General features: G+C 40.6%; 1 long non-coding RNA gene across 2 annotated transcripts; it reads left to right on the plus strand.

The window, feature by feature from the left end:
- The first annotated feature begins 11,487 nt into the window (after positions 1 to 11,487).
- On the plus strand, positions 11,488 to 23,646 carry LOC121824038 (uncharacterized). 2 transcript variants are annotated; one of them, XR_006065778.2, is made up of 3 exons: positions 11,488 to 12,023; positions 21,690 to 21,885; positions 23,381 to 23,646. It is a non-coding gene; the product is annotated as an uncharacterized LOC121824038 (long non-coding RNA). The 2 variants fall into 2 exon arrangements; XR_013045893.1 differs by lacking the exon at positions 11,488 to 12,023 and adding an exon at positions 16,574 to 16,653.
- Positions 23,647 to 24,323: the final 677 nt, after the last annotated feature.

Here is a 24,323-nt window from a genome sequence, read left to right on the forward strand (position 1 = left end):
AAGCAAACAACATTCTAGCCTATTACAGATATATTTAAAGCTCCCCTAATACCTACCATTCAGATCCTTAAATCTTCAAAGTACTGCTAAATATATCTGTATCATTCTCTTCTAGTCTTCCTTCTCTTGACACCTCTCCTCTCCCCCACTCCATTTCCTCCTTGCTGTCCTTTTTCCTCCTCTTAATCTTTCTCCTCTTCCTCCTCCTCTCTCTCCTCTTCATCTTTTTATCCCCGCTTCTTTAAGACACTTAAGGAACTTTCCATCTTTCATATGTGAACTACCTGACTGCTGATTTGGTTACAGGAATCTTGTTCAGAGCTCTTGGTCAGCTAGAGATATCTGATAGGAATAAAAATGGTACTCTAGGTGGACCCATCTTTTTACTCAGTAGGCACAACTGCATTGTCTCTCCCTTCTTCATTATCTGCTCAGGTGAGGGTGGAACCAAAACAATTACAGCAAGATTCTGAGGTCAAAAGCACATGTAGTGATTTGAATGAGAATGTCCCCTATAGGTTCAGATATTTGAATACTTGGTCACCAACTGGAGGCCCTGTTTGGAAAGGTTTAGGAGGTATGATTTTTCTAGAGGAAGGATGCTACTGGAGCCAGATTTTGAGATCTTAAACTTAAGCCGTTTCAAGTTTGGTCTTTCTGTTTCCTATTTACAGTTCAGGATATGACCTTTCAGTTCTTGACCAGATTCATTGTCTATAATCTGCTCTATGCCTCCTCCTCCTCATGGTGGTGATTGACTCTTAATCCACTGTAAACTCCAAATTGACCCTTCCTCCCATAAGCTTCCTTGGTTAGGGTGTTTTATAATGATAACTTAAGACAGAAGTTGGTATGAGACAGTGGACTATTGCTGTGACAGACCTGACCATGTTTTTGGAGGAATGTAGAAAATGTTGGGACTTTGGACTAGAAAAGTAGTTGGAGAGTGTAAGCAGATCTGATCATCCATTAGGAGCTTGGAGCTATGTGGACTGTTGAGACCCAGCTTAAGGGGTTTCAGAGGGGAACAATTTTAGCAACCAATGTAGGGCTCATTCTTGTGCTAAGTTACCAAAGACTATGTCTGTTTTCTGATCTTGCCCTGAGAAGCTGCTTAAAGTTAAAAATAATTGACTAATTTATTTGGCAGAGGAGATTTTAAGACAGAGCCTAATGCTGATTCTGTTGCAGTAGCCACTCTTAGGCAAGATCACAATGGAAAAGAGAAAAGAGAACAGAAGGAAACATAAAATGTACAGTTTGGAGAAGACAAGGACACTAGTAAGCTTAATATAAGAGCTAAGGCTTGAGATGGAAGAGAGGTTTCAATTGATAAGAAGATTAATGTCATTAATGCCAAATCTGCATTGGAATAAAGGGAAAGGTACCAAGAAGGAACCCACTCCTGGTACTGTGGTCTGTATTAGTTAGGGTTCTCAAAAGAAACAGGATTGATAGAATAAATATAGATGTGGTTTATTATACCAGATTGCATTATGTAGTCTGAGTAGTCCAACAATGACTGTTTCACAACAGAAAGGCAGTCCAATAGAAGTTCAGTCCACAAAACTGACTGTCTCTGCAGTCTCAATCTGCTGCTGCTGTCTGGGAGAATTTCTGGAGACCCACTGGTTTTCAGTTTGCATAGGAATCCTGAAGATGATTTAATGCAGACCACAGCATCAGAATAGACAAAGTTGCCAGCAAATGTGAGAGTCAGCAGGAAAAAGGCAAAAGCTTCCTTCCTTCATCTCCTTTGTGTTGTCAACTTCTAGAAAGTGCGGCCCACATTCAGGGTAGGTCTTCCCACAGCAATCAAGAAAATTCTTCACAGGGGTGCCCATTAACCTGGGTTTTATTTGATTCTAGATGGAGTCAAGTTGACAACCAAGGTTAGCCATCCCAGCACACTTAAGAGCTTTAGTTTCACCTCTGACCTTTCTACCTTTTTAAAGCTTCCAAAAGAGACTAGCAGCCTGATGGTATTTCAGACTTGGGTGTTCACCATGTATGAATAGCATTACGGAAATATTGCCCAGAATTCTCTTCATTTGTCAGCATCAGATTGGGTTCAGTTTTAAAATAGATCACAGATGAGCTACTTAGAAATATATGCATTTATTGAACAGGAGAGCCTCAGTTTGTCCGAGTTGTATTTGTTGGCCAAGGGCCTGCTCGGCCAGCCCTGGTTCAATGTTTCCACTGGTTAATACCATGAGGCACTCAGCTGAAAGCAAGTGTCACGTGTGTCACCATGGAAGCAGTGTCTTCACAGAGCTGTACCCACGAATGTGAAATGTTTAACAATGAGCAATTTGTTTGAAGCTCCTTTTACTCCGCACATCCTTGGAAAAATGAAACCACGGGAGGCATAAGAATCTCTAAAGGGCCTTTCTACACAGATTAATGTGGTAATTCTCTCATTACTATGTTCTGAGGGAGAGATTCCTGCAGCAGACTTTGTGCTTCACCCCTAGTTAGAACATGGATTTGCATTAAGTGTTTTAATAAAATGTGAAATTAAATGATCATCCCTGGTGTGCCTCAATTCTTGGTCAAGGCGAGAAAGAAAATGTAGTTTCTGAGGTAGATGAAAGTACCAAGGAGAATGTTTTGCCCCCAATGAAAATTCCGTTGGTCCAGTGACATGATTCCCATAAGCTCCGTCTTCTCCACTTTGATGTTCTGTTGTTTTGTTTTTGCTTCTGTGCTCTTTTAATCTATTGAAAGTTATGAATAATGTAAGCACTTCACAGCCGTGCGATATGGATGCTGTCAGAACTAAGCATTTTAATTCTCCTCTCTATCTTTTTATTTTCTTTTTGCACACTTTAGCAAGATAATATTGCCTGAAAGCAATCATTAATGCTGACGCTTTTCACCCCTGCTAACTACCTGCGCTTCTTCCTGTTGTGACTATAATAAAAGTGGAAACTTCTGAGCAACATCAATCTATGGATTGTTGGGCACATTAGGAAATGAGAAAAGAGAGGCATGGGCCAATAAAGGAAGATGGAGTAGGATGCTTTTCTGAGGAAACCAGTGGGACTTCTTTTCATATGGTTTATTTTAGAATAACAAAAGAGTCCTTCAACACTGTCAAGGCTGTGGTCTGTTTTTTTTTAAGCAGATAAAATACAAAAAGAAAAAAATCCTTTCCATTAAGATAGCAGGGAAGAGTAGAGCAAGGATTTTTGCAAACTGATTGTTCATGGTAAGTATTCATTTTCCAATTGTTTCTTTCATGTTTGGTTGTGAGTCCTGCTTTTAACAGCTGAGTCATCTCTCCAACCCCGGATTCTTCTTAAAGAAACAGAGAAACGCTGAGGCTGATAGGCCCAACAATAGCTCCACGCTCATCTAATTACGTCAATGGAGTCCCATCGTTTCTATCCCTCAATACTGAAACAGCAGGAAACCCAGCTGCAACCAGCGACCTGAAATGATAGTTTAGGAATAACCGAGAAAGCACTAAAAATGCAGTAGGAAATAAGGCCAATGCTCAGCAAATGGCGGCTCTTGTTGGCCACGCAACTTTCCCGCTCACTCCATGCCTGTTTTGCTGAGTATTAATTAATTTGATTGATAGTTATGCTACTCTATTCTAACATATATTTCAATAAATGATGGCCTGAGACGCCCTACATCTGGACCATAATTTCTGAGAATGCGGTAGAGTCCAATTTATGTAAGAACACTGAATAGGTTGCCTCTCGTCTGCCTTGTATGTCTAGGCTTCTAGGACGACAGTTCTTCATTTCAGAGTTCTTTATTCTCTGGGTCTGATGTTGCTTTTTGTGTCAAGTTCCATATGAAGTTGCTCAGTTTGCTCTCTGAAAATGGGTATAGGAGGAAAAGTAGTGGAAAGGCAGAAAAGTTGTCCACTATATATCAAAACCACTTGTAATTATTGCCTTTGCTTGGTTCCAGCACTATCCAATGACTTGCGGAATTTCTCAAGAGTGGTCTGTAAAGTAAACGAATGGATATGCAGTGTAGCTGTGAACAAGAAGCAGCATGAGTGGATATGCTGTTTAGACTGAGTGTTAAATCAGGAGCACGCCCTTGATGTAAACACACACACACACACACACACACACACACACACACACACACACGCAGAGGTTCTTCATGTTTTCTGTCACGTGCATGTGCCAACTAATGATTGACCAAGAAAGTCAGAAACTGTTCATTATAAACTCATATAAAAATGCAAAAGTCATATAACACTGCCTGGTGGTGGTGGCCTTTAATCCTAGTACTTGAGAGACGGAGGCAGGCAGATCTCTGTGAGCTCGAGGCTAGCCTGGCCTATCCACACAGTTAGTTCTAGGACAATCAAAGCTACACAAAGAAATCCTGTTTCAAAAAAATACTAAAAATAAATAAATAATAGACCCTTTCAAAGAAAGCCATATAAACCAATGTATGCACTTTACATATTTGAATATAAATACTACATGCTTTGGGGGGTTTAAAATATTTATTTATTTTGTGTGTGCATGTGTGCATGGGTGTGTATGTGTTGTGCTGCATGTACATGCCATGCATCATGGATAGACTCAGAGGACAACTTGCTGAGTTGGTTCTAATCCTCCATCATCTAGGTCCTGGGCATCAAAGTTGGGCTTCAGGTATGGCAGTAGGTGCCTTGTTCCATGAGCCATCTCTGCGGGTCCTTGGTGTTTTGTATTCTTCACTCAGGGCGGGGACCCAAAATAAACAAAGAGAGGCAGACTCCAGTGAAACTCCAGGCTTAGCCCAGACCGCTGCCATTTGAGCATCCATCCCTGTAGGTAATATTACTATGTACTTGTTTCTCCTTCTGGGCAGTCAAAGCTGAGTCAAACCTTGTTAGAATCTTTAAAAATGTGTGATCTTTATTTCTTGACCCAACATGGACAAACTAAAGGCACGTTGCTAATCTTGTTTTATTTCTCACTTCAAAAAAATTGACACACAATTTAGTTATTTCCAGGAAGTCTGATAGATTTCTCTTGTGTTAAAGGGTGTTTCTACCACAGTCTTAAAAACACTGAGCAACATTACAAAATACAAATCAACAAAAGTTCAAGGTACCTTTCACATATCAATCAAACATTGACGAGTTCCTCCCTTTCACATTACAGATGGCAGAGAGCAAGTAGAGGGTTGTAACTGATGTTCTAAACTCAGGTTTTCAGTGGACTCACTGAGTCTCTGAAAGGAAGGTTTTCTTCTCCTGAGAAAAAGTATCTCTTATATTTTGGTTGTGAGCCTAGCCTTTAACGGCTGAACCATCTCTCCAGCCCGAGAAAAAGTATCTCAATTTAATGCATGTTACATTGAATCTTTATAGATTATAATCATACTCTTTGTGATATTTCCTTGTAAAGACAGTCTGTTTGCTTACATTCTGACAGTATTTGGAGCACACTTTTACTCATTTTAAAAGCACCAAAGGAAAATCTCTGTCTTCCTTTTCTAATCAAAATCTAGTTAATGCTCAGTTAAGTGGCCTATTCTAAAACATGGCCACTTCTGCCCATTGGTAAAGAAGAGAACTCATTGGTTAAAACCCACTGCTGCCACCTGGTGTCCATCATCAGGCACTGCCTCAGCTTGATGCCTTTGTACATCAGAAAGACAATCACGCTTTGAGGAGATAGAGACTGGGACAAGATACTAGAGACACAAAGGCAAAGGAAGACAGAGGCAAGGAGGTGGGGTAGAGAGCAATCATTAGCAATGACACTTGTCATTAATTATTTAGGAAAACTTTGTCCCTTCCCACTGACTCGTATTTGAACAGCCTAGGTTCCAGGCATGGCTTTTTAATATGTTTGTCATTTGAATTCTTTGAAGGCTTTAAATTGATGAATACTAAGGATAATGCTGTAGCTTAAGGCAATCATCCATATTGATGAAGTTCACTATAAATAGATCTGTGCTGCAATAACCCATGTGTAAAAGTAATGTGTCTTTTCCCCCCATGCCTATCGATTGCAAACCCTCTAAGGATGCTATTGTCAACTGTTCTGCCTTCATCAGAGGAGAGGAAACCGCAGATTACCTACTCATTTTGCTTTACAAGTCAGAGACAAGTCCAAAAAAGAAACCCATTGCTGTATTCTAACTGAACTGATTAAACAACTATACTCATTTTTCTGGCATGAGAAAGCAAGCTTTTATTGAATAGAAACTACCTTTCAGAGGGTCCAAAATAATGATTTTAATGACATTAAATGGTCCATGCCCATATTCTAGAGAATATGCATATATCTAGTCATGGAGGGTACATCAGAGCACACGGACTATCATGTGTAATAGAATTGTGAATTTGAGGAATTTAGAGATGGAGTCTATTCGATAATTCTGTGTCTTGTTAACCAGAAAGCCGACAGGTAGATGTTCATGGAAAGGCAGGAAATCTCCTTTTGACAGATGGAGAGTTCTACCAGGAACGTAAGTAACTCATCAAAATCCTCAGCATTACTGGGTAGGGATCTTTTGAGAATTATTTCTCTGCGAATCTGATATGGATTTCTGAGCCTGCATCCAGCCCTGTTGAATCTTTGCTGTTCTCACCTCTTTCCAGAAGCCAAAGCTTTGCAGAGTAAAATTGGGAGTCCTCCTTACTGCTGTGGCTCAGAGGAGTGCTAAGACATTCCTTTCTGGGTTGCCAAAATGCAAACACTATGAGGTACTGCTCATGTCTCCTCATGGCTGTAGATCTGTGGGTCCCCATTTTCTTGCTTGCCCGAGACTCTCTTCAGCAGTTACAGGAAAATATGATGGCTCATGTAATATATCAACCTGACTTGGTCACGGGGCGGCCATGCATTCAGCCAAACTTATTCCAGGTATGTGCGTGAGGGTGTGTTTGTGGAAGGTTAACAACTTAATTAGTGAAAGGAGAAAAGCAGATTCCACTCTCTAACATGGGTAGGCCTCATCTAGTCAGTTGGAAGTCTGAATAAAACAAATACCCCAGCCTTTGAGCTGGATTAATGTTTTGATTTTATTGTCTGAATATTCAAATTAGAATTATTGGTTACTTTGCTCATTGCTGTAATTAAATGCCGGGCAAAAGACAATGTAACAGAGAGAAAGATTTATTTTGGCTTACAGTCTGGGAGAGCAGAGTGCATCATGTTATAGAAGGTGTGGTGGTTGGAGTCCAATATGTTTGATCACATGGCTCCATAGTCAGGAGGTAGAGAAATGAATGCTGGAGCTCTAATAACTTTATCCTTTTTCAGTCAATCTGAGACCCCAACCCATGGATGGTGCCACCCACATTCAGGTTGGATCTTCCAGCTTCAGTAAACTATTTCTGGAAACTCCCACACAGACATTCCTAGAGATGTGTCTCCCAGGGGAATCTAAATCAAGCCATACTGATAACAAAGATTTACCATCACAGCACAATCGTGCTCCTTAGTTTTCAAGCCTTCCAGATGTTTTTCTGATTCTACATGATCATCTCTCATGGTTCTCAGGCTTGTAGACTCAAGCTGGAAGGATGCCAGGGTCTCTCTGGGTCTCCAGCTTCTGCCTATATATCTGGGGACTAGCTGGCCTCCATAATTCTGTCATAATTGTCTCTGATTCTCTAGTGTGAAATACAAATGTATGCTTTATAACCTTTATCATGGATAGTTCACAGCGAGACTGAGTTTTCAAGGCTGTCATAGTCTCATATAATACAGTCTAATGAAGAGGGTGACCTTCAATGTCTTATCTTTGTTTATAGTTAATGGAAGTTCACCAGTCCCGCCTGCACTAGAAAGAAAGGAATTCTTTCACATGGTTTTACTCACTGGGTGTTTCCCAAGGGTCTCTCTCCCACAGGACATTAAGAAAGGGTCAGCAGCGTTGAGAGAAGCCAAGAGGTCTGGAGAAACACTAGGTTACAGGAAGCCATGGCCACCCCTATCCCTGAAGGAGAAAGGAGACAAGCAGGTCTCAGTAATGTGTGAGACTTGCAGCCACAGCCAAGCGCATCACAGTGAGGTGCACAGCCTGTAGTGAGGTGCATAGCCTATAGTGAGGTCCACAGCCTGCAGTGAGGTGCACAGCTTGTAGTGATGTCCACAGCCTGTAGTAAGGTCCACAGCCTGTAGTGAGGTCCATAGTCTGTAGTGATGTCCACAGCCTGTAGTGAGGACCACAGTCTGTAGTGAGGTCCACAGCCTGTAGTGAGGTGCACAGCCTGTTCACTACAGGCTGTAGTGAGGACCACAGCCTGTAGTGAGGTCCACAGCCTGTAGTGAGGTCCACAGCCTATAGTGAGGTGCACAGCCTATAGTGAGGTGCACAGCCTATAGTGAGGTGCAGAGCCACCATGACCCCCTGGTCTAGCAGGAGTACAATGATGGTAAGTAGCTTTTCTTCCTTCTAACTTTCTGTACACTGTCTGAGCCTCCCATGAGCCAATCTGACAGAAAGACATACAACAAAGGTCTAATAGATGTGATCCACAGACATCAGCCAAGTAGGGCAGAGAACAAGGAAGATACAAGTTAAGAGAGGATTTGGGGACAAATAAGTACTCTGAAAAGGATGTAGCTTTTGACTCTTCCGAGTCTCATTGAGACTAGTAGTGTCTAGGAGAGCAAATGAGAAATCCGTCTTTTATCTATATTCTTTCTTACTTATTATAAGTAGTGTGTATGCAGGTCAGAGGACTACTTACAGGGGTCAGTTCTCTCCTTCCACCATGTGAGCCCTGATCAGACTTAGCATTGAGTGTCTAACTGCTGAGTCATTTCACCAGCCCATATTTTCTCCTTATTCTTTATCAAAAATAAATATTAACCAAAGGATCTACAATGGTGCTCAGAGAACCAAAAAGGCTAAAATTCTGAATCATCTGCAGAGCAGCACAGCTTGGCTTCCTTGTGGATAATCTGAGAGCAGAGTGCATGGCCGCTGTTCTAACTAGAACAGAAGAATCAGCAGCATGCAGCATCCTAAGCATGGAATCTATTCTAACTAGAACAGAAGAATCAGCAGCATGCAGCATCCTAAGCATGGAATCTGTTCTAACTAGAACAGAAGAATCAGCAGCATGCAGCATCCTAAGCATGGAATCTGTTCTAACTAGAACAGAAGAATCAGCAGCATGCAGCATCCTACCCGCGTGATGACATCAGGAAAATGTGCTTTATGAAAAAAGTGAGCAATTTCCCCTCCCCCAACACAGGGACCCAGTGACACCTGGCAGTCCTTCACATTTGAATTTACAGCATAGTGTCCATTTATAAATGAGTGGGGAGCTATAGAAACAGGGGCATGCTCCTACTGGGGGGTGTTATTTTAGGGAACAGCCTTTCATTAGGCAAATTTACAAAAGTTAAAGCCAGTTGACTACGAGATCAGCATTTCTAGACAGCTGCTCAGGAGAGCATATTACTGGGAGGGGTGTCCTTGGAGAATAGGAGCTAGCTGCCTCTGGAAGGGCTAAGAAATGAGTGAGGACAGGAATTGAAAGGAATTAAGCCACACATTCTTCATTATGTCTGGGTGTTTTCAGAGTATAGGAGAATGGGTTGCAATTATCCCACAGTGAATTTAAAAGTAATATCAGTCTTAATAATACACTCATAGACTTTAAGTACATCACATAATTGAATAATGCTAAAATTATAAGAGATGTAGAAAGCAGGGAAAGATCCTAGAGACAGAAGACCTAGGCAATAATCTATAGCTAATAAAATTTACCTGACTGTGAAAGCTGGTATTGTCTCAAACTTCTATTAACTATTTGTTCATTAGAATAAATTATTCTCCAGCTATGGAAGGTTCATCTGAATTCCAAACTCACATATGATCACTGGGTATGAATTCATAATGATGAGACAGGATATGGATTCACAATGATGAAATAACTCTAAGTCTCTCTTTAAAATACATAAGCTGGAAAATCATTAGCCACAGCATTTCATCCTCTCTGGTCTATCCAAGCATGCACTCAGACAGAAAAAAAAAGGAACTCATTAGGGAATAGGTGTGAGGGAAAGTTTTTAAAAGTTCTCCATATAAAATCTTATTTAATACAAGAGGAAACTTGTTTTTTTTTTTTGAGACTCTTGAGCAGCAGATAAACTATAATGGGAAACTTGTTTTATATTAATAAAATATAGTGGAAAATTTATATTTGTTGAAGGGGACTAAATGATATATATTAGATAAAGAAAGTTTTTCAAAAATTCCTTTCACGTTCACTTTAACAGCGAAGAGGCACTATATAGTTATGTAATAGAACATTAAGGGGATGGTGGCGCACGCCTTTAATCCCAGCACTCGGGAGGCAGAGGCAGGCGGATCTCTGTGAGTTCGAGGCCAGCCTGGGCTACCAAGTGAGTTCCAGGAAAAAGGCGCAAAGCTACACAGAGAAACCCTGTCTCAAAAAAACAAAACAAAACAAAAAAACAAACAAACAAACAAAAAAGAACATTAAGGGGAATTTGGTACTTATCTTTTTAATATGATCATCAATCAAGATACTTCAGGGAATATAGCATTGGAAGTGTACTTTATAGAATAAAATTTATATCAATTTCCTCTAAGAGTAGTTAAATTCTATTATGTAAAGTAGTCATTTTACATTGAATAAGATGGGATTAGAACAAGCACAGTGGGATTTAAAATATCATCCCTCCATGGTTTTCCACTCTCTTTCTACGCGTGTTCCATCTGTGGTCTGTAATCCCGAAACCACATGCAGTGTAGCCAGCCTCTTCCCAACTCGTTCCCTGTCTTCCTCTTTTAACTCTGTTCCCTGGATACAGTGGCACTGTGTGTGGAACCCAGGGGTCCGCTTCCATACATTGCATGTAACTTTGCACAGATAGTTCTCTCTATTTGAAATGCCTTCAGTTTTTCTCAGTCATTTCTCAGTCACTCTTTCCTGTCTTGTGAGCACAGTCTCCCTGTAGACCTGGTCTTGCCCACACCCCACCTCTAGTACACTGGGCCTCCAAAGCTTGCTGCACGTGCATTTATCCTGTCTCTCTCCACTGACAAACTGCAAGACACCCGATTCCTGCTTGGATTTACCTCAGTACCAGCACAGAAACTCAAAACTTCAGTAATTCCTTGTTTAACAAACAGATGGTTAAATCAATGATTGAATACTGGAGTTGATCTATTGAAAATCAATAGTCTATTTCATACACGCAGGAAGAGAATAATGAATTTAAAACTTCCTGTGTCCGTCTATAAATCTATTCCAATATTAAAAGCAAACAACGGGGCTGATACGTCCTTCGATCTCGCGTGTCTACCAGCTCCTGCTGTCCCAGGATCACATTCAAGCCTTACTCTGCAGACAGGTTTGCCAAACCACAAGTTAATTGATAGTGATAGCGCAGGCAGACGATCAGAAAAGACACCAATAGCTCATAAATGTATTCTTGGAGTAAATATGAGAGGAAGAAGCCAAACCCATTGTAAGTCGGATATACCGCAGAATTCAATCTTCCTTTCTTGATTTTTTAGAACCAGCACAAAACGTGATGTAGTGCTTCGTCTGAGCCGGTAGAGGGCAGTCCACACTTCTTTAAGCGAACTGCGTGGGAGCCGCGGGAACTTGGCAACACAGATCCCAGGGTTTTGTTTGTTTGCTTATTATTTTTATTTCTTTAGCACAATCCTAAATCTCTTCAAACATCTCTACTCTTTAATCTATTTTGCTGTTATCATCCTTTCATCAACTTTTACGAGCGATTTCAAACTGAGTATCCTCATGACATGACGTGCAGAGTGGTGGAGGGGCCGGCAGGCCGTGGGGCGGCCAGAGAGAGGAACCCAGGTCTTCGCTGCCGTGCCACCAAGTGCTCAAGCTTTCCAGTCCTCCGTGTTCTCCCCCTTAAAACACAGACAATGGATATTTGCTTCTCTGTTCAAAACAGAAGCACCGGCTTTCACGTTTCTTCGTGTGTGAGCAAACATCGTGTTGCAGACGTCTGTCCAACGCCACATCCTGAAAGGCGTCGTGGCAGACACCAAAAGTACATACCCTGAGCAAACCTTGTCAGGTGAGCAGCACTTTTTCTGCCAGGAGTTTGGAGTGGGCCCAGTCAGAGTGACCTGGAAGAGGCCGGGTGACAAGAAAGGGGCCGGCCTGGTGCAAACCCTCTTGGGCCTTCTGTTAGCTGCGGCTGGAGGATTGACAGGATTAAGTCAGAATGGCTGCCCCGTTGTGAAGCTCAGCAGGGCTCTCAGGCTGGGAAATAAGAGGCATCCACATAGATCCCTTGTTTGCCTCTAAAGGTATCTGCTGCGGTCAGCTCAGGGTTTTTTGAGGAGGCCCGAGTTGCTTCCAGAGGCTGTAACACTACTACAGACCAGCGGACTATAAGGAACAGAAATTTACTTCCCGCAGTCTAGAGACAGAAGTTTTAGTTCAAGGCACTGATGGACTCCTGGTCTATTTATTTTCTGAAAACTTGTGTGTGTGTGTGTGTGTGTGTGTGTGTGTGTGTGTGTGTGTGTGTGTGTGTGTGTGTGTGAATAGCTGTTTATTATTGCACTTTGTAACACCTTATCAACTGAGCTTGCCTGGGCAATCCCTCAGCTGTAAAATGAACACAGGAGACTGTCATAGACCTTTTATTAGTATCGAGAAAGCCCAGCATGATGACATCTTGAGACCACATAGGAATGAGAAATCTCAGTCCTCATCTTCCATATGCTACTCATGCCCTTTCACATTGTGCATAGTGGTATGTCTTTTACTTCAAAAGAAAATATTTTCTTACAGTCTTTAATGCACTAATGTTAGATGCAAATTAAACATGGTTGGACCTCCTCATATCCACCTGCTCCTGCAGAGGTAAGCAACTTTGGAGTGGAAATATTTGAATGAAAATTGGGGAAAAAAAAGAAAGAAAGAAAAGAAATCGTTTTTGTAGTGAACAGACTTGTTTTCTCTGCTGTCATCCCCGGGGTGGTTTGAATGAAAATGGCCCCCAGATGCTCATAGAGAGTGGCACCATTAGGTGTTGTGGCCTTGTTGGAGAAAGCCTGTCAGTGGGAATAGGCTTTGAGGTTTCAGATGCTCAAGCTAGGCCCAGTGTTTCTCTTCCAGCTGCCTGTCAATCCAGATGTAGAACTCTCAACCCCTTCTCCAGCATCGTGTCTGCTTGTGTGACCCCATGCTTTCCGCCATGACAATAACAGACTAAACCTCTGAATCTGTAAGGCAGCCCCAATTACATGTTTTCCTTCATAAGAGTTGCCTTGGTCATGGTGTCCCTCACAGCAGGAGAAACCCAACTATGACAATCCCCTAAGCACTACACCATCCCAACTACTGACATAGCATTTACATTGTACTCTGGATTATCAGTAATCCAGAGATAATTGAAATAAGGATGTGTATATGGTGAATGCAAATATTATGCCATTTTTATATAGGATGTGAGAATCCTATATAAAATGATGTGTGTCTGCATGGGGGAATTCCAGAGACAGTCCCTTGTGGATTCTGAGGCACAACTGTGCCTTGAAATGTCGAGTCCTGTACAAATCTTACATACTTCATCACTTTAAACATCGGTTGTCGTTTGGTTTCACAATGTTTTTACTTTTGTGATGCCTTAGCTTTACTCTAATATATTCATGCAGTTCTACCTACTATTGAGAATTTGTTTCTGATATTATAAATTGTATTAATAGATTGTCCTAGAATGAATTCCAGTTGATTGGTATGTAATGCTTTAAATGTGTGATGCTGAGTACTGTGAGCTACCATTTCATGTAAGATTTATGCATCAATGGACTTGAGATGCCTCAGCTTTCTCTGTGAGATCAGCTTTATCATTGTCAATATCCATGTTACACTCATCCTGAAATTAATTGGGCACTTTCTTTTCTGCTCTCCATAATTCTTTCAATGGATTTAAATTGGCTGATTTGAAGTGTTGGTAGAGTTTTGTTGGAAATCAGGCTGAGTGTGGTCCTTCTACTCGGGGCTGCTCTTCAACATTCTTTGTTCTATAAAAATGGTTCCTCTGGACTTCCTGAATCTACTGGGATCTTACTTATTCATTCTTCTTGACTGTCATGTTTAATTCCACGTAGTATAGTTTTGTATGCTATATATTATTATATAAATATCTTCTTATTTATGATATTTTTCTTGTTATCATTTCCTTCTATTGTATATTTCTGCTTCTTTGTCTCCTCACCCTCATGTTTAGCTGGGTTTTCTTACCACTTTGTCTTTTGGATGACTTTTTCATATTTTGATTGTCTGTTCTGTCTTTGAGGTCTATTTGATTATTTTTAATTCCTCCATTGCTATTTCATTTTCACTGAATTTTTTAAAAATCAAAAAACAGTTTTATTACATTTAAGTATTTGTGTGCACGTGTGTATGCACATGCCTGTGCCATGGTGCATATAGAGGTCAAAGGGCAACTAGAGGGAGTCAGCTCTTTCCTCCATCATGGAAGTTTTGGCATCTCAACTTCAAGTTATCAGGTTAGTGAGAACAGCCTTCCCCACTTGGTGTCCTTTCTTTTATTTTTGCAGGTTTGGGAGTCATGTTTGTTAACTCTTCTAGCTAATTAATTGATATCTATTTAATGAGAAACTTGACTTGAGCCCCACCTCTGCCGTGAGACTGTGATATGCTGAACTTTTACCTTGGGTTCCAAGAATTGTAATTTTGATTCTCTAATTTCTGTTTTGATTCAAATCTCCAACGTTCCTCCTGAAGGCAGCATGTAAAGTGGTGTTACATCTAATGGTCTTTTCATTCATAGTTTTCTGTCTTTCAGTGTGGCCTGAACTTTGTGTTATTTCTGCATTTCAGAATTTTGACTCTTCTGTTAATGCGTACTGTGTGGTCAAGGTACTCAGAATATTTCATGCTCTCTGGTAGCAACAGTGTGTGTGTGTATTATTGCTGACTGCACAGTATACAGAGATGTACAGTCTGCCCCATTGATGGTTTTCTTAGGTCTTCTCTATTCTAACAATATTTGTGAACTTGATTTGGTTTTAGCTTGTGATATGTATGACAAAGTGTGTAATGATTTGGCGTGGTTTTATCTATTTTTCCTGCATCTCATAAATTTGTAATTTATAAAGAACATCTCTCAGCATTCCTGCATGTCAATACAATAATAATTACTATGTTTCACGAATCATAGTCTTTAGCACTAGGCTTTGTTTCTCTTTTAAGCCATTTGGGGAGTAGTGAGGTCAACAAGATGGCTCAACAGGAAAAGACACTTGCTACCGTGGGGCCACAAGATAGATGGAAAAAATTTAAGCCTGGGGGTTGTCTCTATGTCCTCCACATGAGTGCCATAGTGTACACATTTGAATTCACATTTGCACACAAAATAAATAGATTAAAATATAGTAAGATTTTGGGGTTAAGTCCTCGCCCAACATCAATTATTGAGCTATTCACTTTGCTCCTCTGCCTTCTTTTGTTTTCTTTTCTCTTATATTTACTTTTTTTAAAAAATGCTCTCAGTTTCTTTGTTTCATGTATAGCCTTGTAGACAGTACAAATTTGAATTCTGTTATGTTTTTTTAATCTGAAGAAATTAAAGACTGAATTCCATATATTTATACTTATTTTTAAACTAGTATTTTTGTTGTCAATTCCAAGGTGTTTATTTCCTTTTTTTCTTTTCAGAAGATATATTTCAATTTGTTAAGTTTCACATTGCAGTTCTAAGATCTAACTTTATTATTTCCTTTTAAAATTAGTTATAGTCTAATTTGAAGTTGATGACTATTGGCTTTCTACTACGAGCAAAAGTGAAATGACAAAGTAACTTCTTGTTCACCTCTTTCCTTTACTCCAGCATATAACTTAAGGTAATGGCCATTTGGACTGAGATCCCACTAACTCAGCAATAGTGCGCATAGACTACTTTTCACATTCTCTCTACTTTTTGCTTTATTTTGAGTCTTAAACTTTGTATTTCCAGACAATGTAAAAACTACAAACTAATCTATCTAGTCCATTTGATGTTTACTTAATTTAAACATTAAACAATATCAAATATGTGAGCCATTTCTTAGGTATCTGAATCTCATCTTGCAGTGTATATAATACTCTCTCTGGAATAAAGTCAATTTTTAGGGTAAACTATAGGATGGAAGGAGACCCCCATTTGGTTCCTGGTGACACATAGCAGTTTCTCCAGGTAGGCATCAAACTGATGAGGACTACACACTGAGATCATGTCCAATGGCTTATAGACACTTTCAAGAGTATTCTAAGTAGCGGTGATCACCATGGAGACATAGTGGTTGTGTTAGGTAGAAGCATGGCATCCTATGTGACTGATTAAAAGCCAACATGCAGTTTTTTCCAGTTGGTAGTTGGAAGCTTTGGGAGTGAGGGAAACTGTCAGGCATCAGTTAGGTATTATGTAATTGTCACATGAGTTCTTGTTTGGTTTCCTAGTTTTGTTGCTAAACAGTGCTTTGTCTGCATGGACTGAGTGATACACAAAGTAGAGTGGCTGCTTGAGCTGGTTGCTGTGCTATGGATCAAAATTCTGTTTTCACACATGCTTGGTCAACACTTCTTTTGTACACGTTGTTTCTTACAATAGGAGAAATAAACTCTCATGCCAAGAAAATGTCTTTGGTCTTTGACTGCTGGATCTCTGCTTGCTTCCTTTGTAACTTTGGGTGAGTTACTTACTTACTCTCTTATCCAAGAAAAACAAAAGGCAGAATTTATCAAGAAAACAGTATTTGTCCTCTTATTGTGAGAACGTGGATTGATGAGCTAGTATGACTCTGAAGAGGTGAATACAGGGAGTGATAAAGAATACACAGTCCCCACAGATGATCTTACCTGTCCACCAAACTCAGGTGAGTCGAGACTCTGTCAAGTTGACAGTTAACACTAAATACCACAGTTGCTCTTTACATGGCTGTGACATATGTCTGACAGAAACAGATGAAAAGAAGGAAGTTCATTTGGCTTTTGATTTCAGAGGGCTGTCAGGCTGTCACAGTGGGGCAGGCATGGTGGCCCAATGCTGGGGCAGCAGGAGTGTGGAGTGGAGGCAGCTAAGGCTGGAACCAAAAAGATCTAAACTTCTCAGACCAATCCCTAATGACATATTTCTACCCAGGAGTCACAAAGGTTATACAAGCTCCAAGAACTGTGACACCTTCTGGGACCAGGCGCTCAAACATGTGAGCCTATGAAGGACATTTTACACTGAAACTAAAGGGGTGATGTTTGTAGTTCATGTAAATATCTGGCAGGTGTCTTGCTGAGGAACAAATTGGTTAAAAAACTGCTGATCCAGTGAATCTGTCAGGCTTAGTCTACGTTAACCATGAGAGGAACCAATACTGAGCTGCACTCTACCAAACTCAGTCTGTGCAGGACTATCCCTGGCATTTATGAGAGGGAGACAGAAAGCTAACCTGGTTCTAAGAGCTTTGTGGGGTCAACTGGCAGGTCCATGTTGACCAGAGACCAAGTTCAAATAATAATGTTGTTTGGTCCATCTGCTCTTCCCGGTTTTCCAGTATGTCTGATTTTTATCCCTTTTTCGTTCTTGGGTGCTTGATTGCCCTCATGTGGCCACTACCCTGGCTAAAAGTTAAATTATCATTAATGTTTATTTCTGAACAAATTATGAGGTGAAACGCAATAGGCTGTGTTCTTCAATCTGTTGGAATAACAGATAACCATCTATCCTTTTTAGTGTTTTTTGTCAGAAATCACTATGAACTTCCTATGCCTTACTTAGTTTTTCAATCTCATTTATATAACTCCGTATATACAATGCTTAATCAGTAAACATTTTTCCTAGCTATTACCAAACACTCATCCAGGTTCAGGGAAGCCAATAAGTAAAGGTGATAAATTAATAACTCTCATTGGAGCCCACACCCCAACACTCGAGGTTGGGCTCAAACATCCAGTGATCCAAAGGTTATCAATGATCCAGAGTTATCAACCGATAACTCTGAGGATAAAGAGGCACAGCCTATGATTAAGGGAGGAGCGTCCATGAAGTATCATGGAAGACTCTTTGGATAAGTTGATATTTAAGTAGAGATGTAGAAGAAGGAAAGAAAAGAACAATAAAGGTAAAATTGTTTCTTGTTAGAAAGGGAAAATGCAGCCGGGCGGTGGTGGCACACGCCTTTAATCCCAGCACTCGGGAGGCAGAGGCAGGCGGATCTCTGTGAGTTCTAGGCCAGCCTGGGCTACCAAGTGAGTTCCAGGAAAGGCACAAAGCTACACAGAGAAACCCTGTCTCAAAAAACCAAAAAAAGAAGAAGAAGAAGAAGAAGAAGAAGAAGAAGAAGAAGAAGAAGAAGAAGAAGAAGAAGAAGAAGAAGAAGAAGAAGAAGAAGAAAGGGAAAGTGCAAATGACCTGAGACTATGGGATGTTTGGCCTGTTCCCAGATGTGACAAGGAAGCCATTTTGGTCACAGGTGTGGCAGGAAAGATGACAGTCTGTGAGGCGCAGAGAAACAAGACTGCAGGAATCTTTGGAACTGTGGTACCAATTGTATTTATTCTAAGACAAAAAGGCACGGGGACTGCCTTTTTCACTTATATTTTAAGATATCATTTTACTTTCTGTATTGATTTAAAAAAAGACTCAAGAGAGAAAAGATACAAGCTGAGAGTTAAGTTAGGAGCCGTTACACTGGGTAAATATGAAGATACCTTGGCTTAGGTTAAAAAATGGTCAATGGAGAAAGTGAAAATTCATCTTGTTGTTGTGACCAAAAAGAAAAGAAAATAAGAAGCTGCCCTTGTTGATTGGGATCTCCACAATGATAAGATGGGATTGATAATGATGCGGGTGTGGGGGGGAACTGTGTGGGAGTGGGTTAAGCAAGGATGAAGAGGGTACAGTTGAGATCACAGAGAGGTCTGCCGACTAGACATCGGGGGATATGTCCAGTACTGAGAACACGGAGAGGTATGCCAACTAGACATCGGGGGATATGTCCAGTACTGAGAACACAGAGATGTCTGCCGACTAGACATTGAGGGATATGTCCAGTACTGAGAACACAGAGAGGTCTGCCGACTAGACATTGAGGGATATGTCCAGTACTGAGAACACAGAGAAGTCTGACTACTTAGATATTGGGGAATATGCCCAGTACTGAGATCACAGAGAGGTCTAACTACTAGACATTGGGTGATAATGCCCAGAAGATAATCACACAAAATTGTCAGGGTTCAGGAATTAGGCCCAAGTGAATATGTCACATTTTGGAGTCAGAAAGCTACACACAGGACTTATAACAAGGTAAAGGATAGAGTCAAGTAGAAATGAAATTAAGCAAAAATGGAGATTGAGCCTCCAGCTCTTCCAATATTTGGATTCTGTAAAATATGATGGATCAGAAAAAGAACTTGGGAAGGAAAGAAAAAAAAAAGAATCAGAATCCAGCTAAAGAAAGCACTTCAAAAGTCAAAAGATTACTTTTTTTCAAATGCCTAACAGGCTAAGATGGGGACCTAAACAGCTCAGCAATGGCAACAAGGCAGCTCTAGTTTATCTTGAGAGCATAGGTTTCAGTGAGTTGTTGAAAAAGAAAGAATGACTTAGAGTAAAATCATAAAGAGCTGGAATAAAGAAAGCAGGAACCTTGGATATCAACAACTCAATGTCTGCTGAAAAGGAATTAATAAAAACTGGTAACTCTTCACAGATAAATGTTGGAGGAGTTTTTTTTCTTGAAGAATTGTAGCATATTTGTAAGAGAAGAGGATAATGTCACAGAAAAACACTAGCGGATGGCAGAAGTGACAGAAGGGCTGTGGCTGTAAGGGCTGTCCTTCCATAACTAAAAGGGAGGTAACCCATGTCCTCACCACAGGACTAAAGTTAAGTTAAACTCAGTAGGAAAGATGAGGTATGTGTGTAATGCAAAGTGGCTGGTAGATATTATGATGGAAAATTGGGAAACTTTTACTTCCTTTTTTTTTTTTTCACAGAAATACAAAGCAAGGATGTCAGGCAAGACTAAACAGAAAGGTGACATTAGGTGTCCTTTTTCTACCATTTGAAGTATAACTTACAAAATAACAATAACAAGGAAAACAGAGTTGTTGACATATTGTTTTGTGTATTTTGGTAGTAGAGAATATTTGTACAGACCAGACCACTTGTTAGTACCTCAGCTCTCTCTAAAGCCGGTCTCTGTTTGAGCTTACTCTTTGAGCAGAGATGTAAAGTTTGTTTATCTCAAAAGGCAATCATTAAATTTAGAAAATAAGAAAAAAAGAATAAAGTTTTGTTCTTAATGAAAATCACTTAAGATATGCTGTAGTTCAGATGAGCCTGAATGATAGCTTCAGAAACTTGCCCTCTTGCACGGTGACAGTAAGAACCAATGGACCTTGAAGAAACGGGACCCAGTGAGACATAATTAAGTCAATGGTGATGTTGGTCTCACAAGCAATCAATGTAGCATGTAATTTCTATGGAATTCCAGTTAGATCTTAGAAGGGATGGAATGTTATGGAATGCCCTTCCAATTCACAGCCATGTGAGTGCTCATTCTTGTGCACAATCCTGCTATGATATTCTCTGTCATAATATAATGCACAATTGACAAAATGCTGTTTAGAGTTCTAGGCACCAAAGTTTTGAGCTAAGTAGTTATCTTTTTCTTATGTGACACTCAGCTTCAAGCATTCTGTTGCAGTAATGGAAAACAGACTTTATAAGGACACGAGCCATGCAATAAACACACTTTCATAAAAAGCTGTACTAATGTGTTCATATTTTCATCATTCATCACTTATTCTTGAATGAGCATGTATTGTGCCTTTAAAATGCCTTAGACCCTGTGAGCAGCCTGGGGAAATGACAGACATTAAGTCATAGTCACCAGATTGTAGTGAAAATCAGTGTGCTAAGAGTGGACAAAACACAACTTTCCTTTATTTGATCATCTTTAGTGACCACCCTTGCTGGGTATCTTTGAACCTTACCCACCTTAGTTCTCTGCCCTGTTCTTCTCATAAGCACAATTTAGTTCTTCTCATAAGCTTGTTGCCATGGCTATTACTGGAACATGTTCAAAATGCAAGAGCACACAGAACAGTGAGCCAGTTGCCTTGACAAAAAGCTAATGGGACAGCCAAACAGACAAAGCCTTAAAGGGTAAGTGGAAAATCCAATCACACAGAATATCTCAAAGTCAGCAAATGAAGTCCTAGAGACTGGAGTATGGATGAAGAAACGAAGAGTTACTTGCTAACAGCTATCGTCTTTTTCTTCAGATGAATAGGAATCACTTTGCCTGGGAAAGTTAGGGGTATTTTTAGTGTTGGGGGGTTGTTTTAGAAAGAAAAAGAATTATATATTTACAGCTTGTTTCAGATGTAATGTTTAGGTAGTGCTGTGAAAGTGGATGAAAGAAAGTGAATGGGTAAGGTGTGCCATATTATGGTTGAGAGGTCCTGTGACTCGCTCTAGAACAGTGGTTCTCAACCTTCCTAATGCTGTGACCCTTTAATACAGTTCCTCATGCCGTGGTGACCCCCAATCATTTCACTGTTACTTCATAAGTGTTATTTTGCTACTGTTTTGAATTGTAATGTAAATAACTGATATGCAGGGCATCACGGCCCACAGGTTGAGAACCACTGCTCTAGATCATGGGCAATTATGGGAGAAAACATGAATGGTACAATTTTTGTTTGTTTGCTTGTTTTCTCCAAGTGTGCGACTGACAAGGCCTGCTGAATGTTTTGCTACACAGCGTGGAGAAACACAATGGAGTGACAGTTTCAGAAGCTTCTTTGTGTATTCCTGGGTGAAAAGTAGAAAGTGACATAAATAACAGAAATCAGAATTCCAGGAGAAACTGAAAACTTCCCTCTGTTTGCCATTTTCTTCCTTCCTTTCAGGAGAAAAGGTAATTGGGCTGGAATCGGGTCTGATGTTTGGTTTGTGGGTGTGGACTGGACAGTGGAAATAAACAAGGACACTGCTCAGGAGACAGACACCAGAAGTTTTCATTGCAAAGTGCCAGTTAAAGCCTTGCGAGATGATGAGCCTCCAGGTGGTAATATCTGCAGTAAGACAATGGATGGAGGATGCCAGTAACTGAGAGGTCAGCCAGATGAAACCGGGAGAGAAGGACTTAGGGAATTTCCAAGTATTCCAAGACAAAGCTCCTCCACTAACCCTGAGTCACACAGTGGTGACTTTTTGAGTTCAGCTTCAGAGGACACAGCACATATAGGAGAATGGAGACAAAACAACAAGTGTATAAAAATAATAAAGATTGGTCACAGATATTATGTACCCCAAGATACGGAGTAATGATTAGGAAGCATCACCCTGAGGTAGGTAATAAAACGGATGAGGTTGGAGAGATTTTACACTCCAAACAGCTATCTCCTGCAAAGCTAGGTTATATATCGTGGTAGATGGCACACTTGTGGCCAAATAAGAAAATGGAATATGAGGCTAGAGAATAAAGTCCAATGATGCACTCGGTTACAAGACCCTGGTCTTCTTTGTGAAAGAAAGTATGTTCTAAAATGCCAAAGCATGAAATAGCCACTGCCTAAATGCCCTCTTGAAACTGAAATAAAGAAGCAAACACAGAATGCAAAGCTTGTCCTGAGTCCTGGGCTCTGTACTAGGCATGGAAAGAGGAATGTGTGGGTAAGAATGTCTGGCTATTTTCTCTGTGTGCCCAGCATTAAGAAGAAGCTGCTGTGGATATGATTGTCCAGATCTACTGCATTTTGTTTTCTTTGGCATGTTTTCTGTAAATGTAAAAGCAACAGTATTTGTGTGTCACCTTCTCTGTGGTTTTTAACCTCCACTACCTCATGGAATTGATAGTACTATTTTGATCATTATAACGATGTGGAAAATGAGCCATGGAATGAGGTAGTTCCTTCGTTATCTAGAGTAGGTACAGGCTGAGTCAGGATTTAATCAGATTCGGGTATTTGATCTCTGTGACCTTCTGCAATATATCAACCTATTTGCTCAGTAAACAATGTCTGAGCCTATAGAAGATTCCTCTAATTTGTTTATTAGCTGAGTCGGTTCTCATTTAGTTACATGTATCAAAACTGAGAGGGACCATCTTTATGGGTTCACATTTAAAGTTTGAATAAAATAAGAAGCTTTTATTTCATAAAATTTAAACTATAATAAACACAAAAAATGATAAAGGCAGAAAGCAGCCTTGTAAATAGCAGAGGACACTCTCTCTAAAATCCCATGCAAGATGGTGTAACAGGAGCATAGAGATTCCTCACACATTCTAAACACTATGTTGGTGATATGCCTGAAAGGAAGCATTAAAAGATGTTAGAATTGTCTCTGTAGGTTTCCCCATCATAATCTTGATGCCCCCTTGCTGATAGACTTTCTCTTCCCTCTCTTAGACTGGACTCCTGGAGCTCAGCCTGGTGCTTGGCTGTGGATCTCTGCATCTGCTTCCATCAGTTACTGAATGAAGGCTCTGTGATGCAACCGAAGCGAGCTCGTGAGAACTCATGAACTTTAGACCAACAGCTGTGGAGCCTGCATGGTACCAGATTAGGCCCTCTGCATAGGTGAGACAGTTGTGTAGCTTGGTCTGTTTAAGGGGCCTCTGGCAGTAAGATTGGAATCTATCCCTGGCTTTTTGGAGCCCACTACATATGATGGGACATCTTGCACAGCCTTGATGGGGGTGGGGGTGGGGGTGGGGGTGGGTGGGGGCGGGGGGGGGGGGGAGGGGGGGCTTGAACCTGCTCAACTGAATGGACCAGGTTCTGCTGACTCCCTAGGGAAGGCCTTATGTTTTCATAAGAGGAAATGGGGAATGGGGTGTGGGGTGAGGCTGCGGGGGAGAAAGAGGAAGGATGAGAGGGGGATGTGTAGTTGGTATGTAACATGAATAAAAAATTTCTTACTAAGAAAAAAAAAAGATGTTAGGAGTTCTGTGACCATTTACAACATGCCCAGGTGGGGGTGATGACAAGTTTATAAATCCTGGAGAAATGATGTTGCCATTATTAAATAGTTGAGGATCATAGAGAAACACTGATTAATAGAACAATTAATTAAACTTTCTTTAGATTATACGCACAAAACCACTCCTGTTGCATTGTTCCTTAGGAGATATCTGGGATCCTTAAGAGGGGTGTGTGTGTGTGTGTGTGTGTGTGTGTGTGTGTGTGTGTGTGTGTGTGTGGTAAGTGTGTGTGTACGTACACACATGTGTGGAGTTCAGAGGTTGACAGCACATGCCTTTATCATTCTCCACCTTGTTTTGGAAGATCATCTCTTGATGGACCGAGAACTTGAAGATTCAGCAAGCTACAGGGATTCCCCTGTCTCAAT

The sequence above is a fragment of the Peromyscus maniculatus genome, chromosome 19 (assembly GCF_049852395.1).
Source record: "Peromyscus maniculatus bairdii isolate BWxNUB_F1_BW_parent chromosome 19, HU_Pman_BW_mat_3.1, whole genome shotgun sequence".
Taxonomy (NCBI): Eukaryota; Metazoa; Chordata; class Mammalia; order Rodentia; family Cricetidae; genus Peromyscus; species Peromyscus maniculatus.